The sequence below is a fragment of the Perca flavescens genome, chromosome 2, assembly GCF_004354835.1.
Source record: "Perca flavescens isolate YP-PL-M2 chromosome 2, PFLA_1.0, whole genome shotgun sequence".
NCBI lineage: Eukaryota > Metazoa > Chordata > Actinopteri > Perciformes > Percidae > Perca > Perca flavescens.
Window position 1 is genome coordinate 34,132,760 of NC_041332.1, and position 6,000 is coordinate 34,138,759.

General features: G+C 38.9%; 1 protein-coding gene across 1 annotated transcript in view; it reads right to left on the reverse strand.

The window, feature by feature from the left end:
- Positions 1-4,161, reverse strand: part of frmpd1a (FERM and PDZ domain containing 1a) — a 51,808-nt gene extending 47,647 nt beyond the window's left edge. The window contains exon 1 of the mRNA XM_028601214.1: positions 3,905-4,161. The gene's annotated coding sequence lies outside the window, so the exon portion shown is untranslated. The remainder of the gene's footprint in view (positions 1-3,904) is intronic.
- Between the last annotated feature and the right edge of the window lie 1,839 nt (positions 4,162-6,000).

Genomic DNA, 6,000 nt, shown 5'->3' on the forward strand with positions numbered 1-6,000 from the left:
AGCGAGACGGAAGAGAGGAAGAGAGATCATCATCAAGTGTTTGTCTCAATGAGACACAGATACACAGCCACTGGCTTTACTGTTTAGTTGGGTAAATAATCCACTCACATTGGCACGATTGGGTCTGCTAACTCAAGACCATTAAATGAGGGCAATGTTATTTTACATTGGCTTACTTACAACCATTTGTCTTCTGCCAAATACAGAGCCATAGCTGGCAATTTGAAATATAGTTCCCATGAGTCATTTGGGTGCTTTGCCAAGTCAAGAACAGAGATGAGTTTGCTAGCACTGGTTAGCACTCATGTCCACTGGATGTAGCTGAGTGGCATTTAGATTCCACTGTTCAAATGTCCACTGAAAGGGTTTCAGAAGCGGAGTGTCTTCAGTCTGTTCTTCAGAAGCAACACATCCAGTTTGGTTTACAGTTTCTTTTGCGTATACGTTTTGTTTTGACAAACATATTGAATAAACGATTAAAGTTTAGTCATGTTTGATGTGGTAACAGATACTTGGTGGGTGTACTTAATTTATTTAAATAACTGAACTACATCATGTCACCTTGCCATTTTGTATCGGTTTTTCCTAGCAAGTATTAGCAAAAAGTGAAATTGTAGCATTCCTTCTCTTGCCTCACACTAGATCAGAGAAGGGACATAAACAAACACTAATTTGATGCCAATTGCCTACTAATATGAGTGTTTATAAAAATTGCACGTAAATTTCACCCTTCAGAGAAGTGATCTGGTTCAGCAAAAACAGACCCAGTTTATAAAAAGGAAGTGGAGTGGAGAAAAGAGCCATGTGTGAGCTGCAAGGGAGCCAATTGATTTAGACATCCGGTGGATACTGTTGATACTGAGCATATGAGGCGTACAGAAAGACAGCTGGATGCAAACAAATAACCTTTACAGTACATTTACAGTACCTGTAGGGTTTTTCCTACATAGAGGAATTTTTGGTGTTTTAGCCAGCGCCAAAAGAAAATCACCACACCAAAATGATAAAAAACTGAGAATAAAAATATGTGTCCGAATGTGTTGAATAGCTATTTACCAAACAACCCTTGAACAAGTAGAACATAAACTTGAATACGAGCACTAATCTCAGTTTTATCGTCCAGAGTCAGGTTGTACCAGACTCTCCCGGGGATTTTAGCGGTAGTTATTAAAAATATTAATATTTATATTATTTTTAACCAGTTTTGTTAATTGGGATTTCATTTCTCATACTCAAGCATAATTAACATTTTGTTTATGAAATTGTCAGAAATAACAGGAAAATGAATAGTTTTCTCTTCAATTAGGCAACACAGGCTCATTTCCTTTTAATGTACTGTACATGGACCGATCATGCTTACCGTCGTGCGTAATCACCTCCAAAGGCCCATTCTGAGCCAGGGAAAGGCCTGCATGTAACTGGTCCCACCTGTCTTTACACATATCCAGGGGCAGAGCCATAAGGGGGAAAGGGAACCAGTTTAACATGGCCCTGGACAAGAAGGGGTCCCACAGACAGACAAAATGATGTGGTTCAGTGTGGGGATACCCACAATTAAGAAAAAGAGGGGAGGAAAGCTGCATGCTTTAAAACTTTTATTTCAAGTTCTTCAAGAACCTGAGCAAGCCAAAACCTTGATCTTGAGATTAAATTAAAAAAAAACATTTTAATTTAAAAAAACCATTGCATCTGAGTTATGAGGGTTCGACTTTCCCCTTCTGTGTATTGATGTCCGACTGTAAGCCAGCAACTCACTAGAATAAAAAACAGTTATTCATGTTGTAGGTAGCCCAGAACACCCCGGCACATGTATCGGAATTTATGGAGGTATAATGTGAAGTAAAAGAAGGGTTACTGAATCAGCAGCCAGGTATGAGTTTATCATCGGTCTCTGTCCAATAAGAACTGATGGATAGCCTCTGATGGGCCTACTGCACTAAAAGCGCTTAAAGAACTATTTCTGCTGTTGTCGGAAAACCCTTTAAATCAGGAGTTTGAAGCCAAACTGGCTGAAAATGCTGTCTATATGGCAGAGACGATTAGGGATGACCTAAAACCTTTTAGACCTCATTAGAGCAGTTCCTCCTAACCGCTTTAGTTTCTAATTCACCATTATGCTGTAATAAGTCATGGAAAGCTGATTTTCTTTGTGCCAGTACCAGGTTTTTTTTAAAAGACTCCTTTGACTCTAACATTTTCACATGTTTTGAGAAGCTTTATGAAAGGAATTTAACTCTTACAATGTTCAGTTTTTCCAAAGGTAGTCTGCACAATTTCAAGTGTGACGTAGAGTTGTGGGGTTGAATGTTTAATTTGTAATTTGTTTGGTTTGGGGAGCTAAAAAAAAAACTTGACTATGCTTCTTATTTCACCATTGGGTGTTTTAGCTTCGGGGCATGGTGATGAGAGGTCCACGGTTACATCAGTAAGCTAAAGTTCAACAGTGCGCAGTTTCATGTCAAGAACTTTTCAAATGTTGGTTTCAAAAAGCGCTATAGGCTTACCAATTAACTTTACTGTCATTAATAATGCAGTGCAAAAAGGTCTTACAAGAAATATCTCCACAACTCATTTTTGTGTGTGTGTGTGTGTGTGTGTGTACTGTATGTTTGTGTGCGCGCAGTTACGTACAAAGAGGTTGACAGACACACCCAGAGTCTTCGCTCAGTATTAAACTTGACAAATACGAAGCATCAAAAATGTAGCCGAGCCTAAAAATAACATCATAAATTAGTAAAGCCTGGGAGGGCCTTCAGAACGCAGCCGGCCTCATATTCTTCTTTTTCTGTTTCAATTCTGCACTTAGTGTCAGGGCTCGCTTTGTATTCATGTCTCTACTTGAAACACAGATGTATACACTCCACGGATATGGTCACATACACTTGACATGCAGATGGAGTCAAGCCACACACACACACACACACACACACACACACACACACACACACACACACAAGTCACTATAGCATCAACACAGTGTGCTGTGTTTCAAGAGGCTGAAGCATGATGCAGCAAAATATCTGGAGCAACAACACACTGTAAAATGCATGTAGTAGTCATGTATTTGAGTGTGTCTGTTTGCACATAATGAGAGTGTGTGTGTGTTTGTGTGTTTGTGTGTGTGTGTGTGTGTGTGTGTGTGTGGTTGTGCATGCTCCTGGATGCAGTGATGAATTAGTAAAACACATTTTGATTTGACTCAGACTATGTACTGTTATTTTATTCATCAATTCTTTAGCAGTAGTTGAATATAGCAAATGACTGAGTCATTTGCTTTGAAAGGAGCCAGGGAATGCCTCAGTCTGTTTGGATCTAAACTGACTGAAGTGACACATCTAGAGCATTAGGACCACATCCCTATTACCTTCAAGTCCTTCCTACACAATCCAGTTTCCAGCTTAATCCTTTTTATCAACCTGCCTTCTCCCCTCATGTGCACCCCTCCATCATATGACTTAGGTGGATTTAAACAGGTAAAGTTATGAATGGGTGGTAACTTTCAGAGTGGTTATTAGGCTATTTGTCCACCGACGGTATACAGTAGGTTGTGTAGCTTATTGCAAGTATTGGCATGGTTTTAATGATGTAGCCTAATGTTGAGATTACTTTTCTCATTAAGAGCATACATTGGGAAGCTGTACCTCCCAAGCTTTTTTTTTCTTTTTCAATTCGTTAAACTATTCAGGATACCTGTGAGCTGGTGGAAAAATTAAGACTTTTGAGCATTCTTAAGCTTTTTCTTGTTTTTGACAACACATGTCTGGCGTTTGTTGAGCCAACGCACCGTCGTTTGCTTTGCTAGCTTGCGGCGAGGCACTGACAGTGAAAACACATCCAATTTCTGGTCTGGTTGTTATTCAGTCTAGTTGGCTGTAGGCTATAATAATTAGGTGCTAAACCTTACCGTGTAGCGGGTTATCTCCTCTCTAATCCCCTCCTGAGCGCAGGGCGAGCCGTCCCGACCGTCCTGGATGTGGAACAACTTCGAAAAGCGCCGCAAAAAAAGCTGCACCTTCCTCAGACAGGGAGAAGTCGGTTAATCCACATCACCTGGCGTCTAGGGCGCACGAGGAGCACGGCTCGAGATGCCCGTTAGGAAAGCGCGTTTCATAACGGAGCCTACCAGTGCAGGTGAGCGCGCGAGATCCGGACGCGGCTTAAGCGAGGGTAATCCTCTCTCTCTCTCTCTCTCTCTCTCTCTCTCTCTCTCTCTCTCTCTGACACACACACACACACACACACACACACGCGCGCGCGTACAGTGTTGTGAAGGGGCTCTCGCTTCATAAAGTGAAAAAACAAACAGCGGAGACAGAGACACACCGAGAGGTCACTGTTGTTTACACACCTGCAAGCATCTCTCGCTCTCTGCTCGTGTGTTCCCAGAATTATAATGCTGACATCCAGTCGCATATGGCCTCGCTTCAGAAATTGTATAAGGGAAAAACACAAATACAGCAAACTTTAATGTACTATAGTATCTTATTTTACTAGGAACTGTAATACCATGGTCAGCCTACAAACATATTAAATGATGTAGGCTAGCACAGACAGCTAATAATATATATATATATATATATATATATATATATATATATATATATATATATATATATATATATATATATATATATATATATATATATATATATATAGATAGATAGATAGATAGATAGATAGATAGATAGATAGATAGACAGACAGACAGACAGACAGACAGACAGACAGACAGACAGACATAGATAGATAGATAGATAGATAGATAGATACAGACATACATAGATAGATAGATAGATAGATAGATAGACAGATATTCTACAGACAGACATATAGCTAGATAGAAAGATAGATAGACAAATTGATAGATTGATTGATAGATAGATAGATAGATAGATAGATAGATAGACAGACATTCTACAGACAGACATATAGATAGATAGACATTCTACAGACAGACATATAGATAGATAGATAGATAAATAGATAGATAGATAGATAGATAGACATTCTACAGACAGACATATAGATAGATAGATAGATAGATAGACATACATACTACAGACAGGCATAGAGATAGATAGATAGATAGATAGATAGATAGATAGATAGATAGATAAATAGATAGATAGAAAGATAGACAGACATACTACAGACATAGATAGATAGATAGATAGATAGATAGCTAGATAGATAGATAGATAGATAGATAGATAGATAGATAGATAGATAGATAGATTTTGAATTGGCCTTTGTCGCCTCCTACTGGCGTCAATGTTTTACTGTCACTCAAAGCTATATATCCATTACAGTAATGTTCAATATTACAGTAGTAGTACTAGTAATGTAGCCTACTAAAGTCACACAGGGAAACTGACCAGTTTAGTTTTTAGTTTATTATTATTATTTATTTTTTGGGGGAGTCAAAATCTGGACCTACGAAGAACAAGGAAGCTAAAAGAAGAAAAATGATACAAGAGTCATCATTCGGATTCGGCAGAATCTTAACCAGTGGATTCGGTATTCGGCCGAACCCCAAAAATCTGGATTTGGTGCATCCCTAGCATTTATATCCGGCAATGCAATCTGGGTCATTCATATCAAAAACAATGGGACAGCGAGCATGCAGCTCTGTACCACCTCTATCGCTTCAATGTACATATTTAAGGAGTGATTTTATCACCAGCAACTGTGGGACTAGTTGCTCAGTTTTTCAGAAATTTGAGCACCATGGTGTCTCAAATGTACGGTGGCCCTGAAGTGAAAATCACAACAGCAATTCGAAAAACGCAACAACAAATCATAAAACACAACGGCAAATAGGAAAACAAAATGGCAAATCATAAAACACAACAGCAAATAGGAAAACAAAACGGCAAATATGAAAAGACTTCAACAACTCATAAAACACAACAGCAAATAGGAAAACACGACAGCAAATATGAAAACACTTCAACAAATCATAAAGCACAACGGCAAATAGGAAAACAAGACAGCAAATAG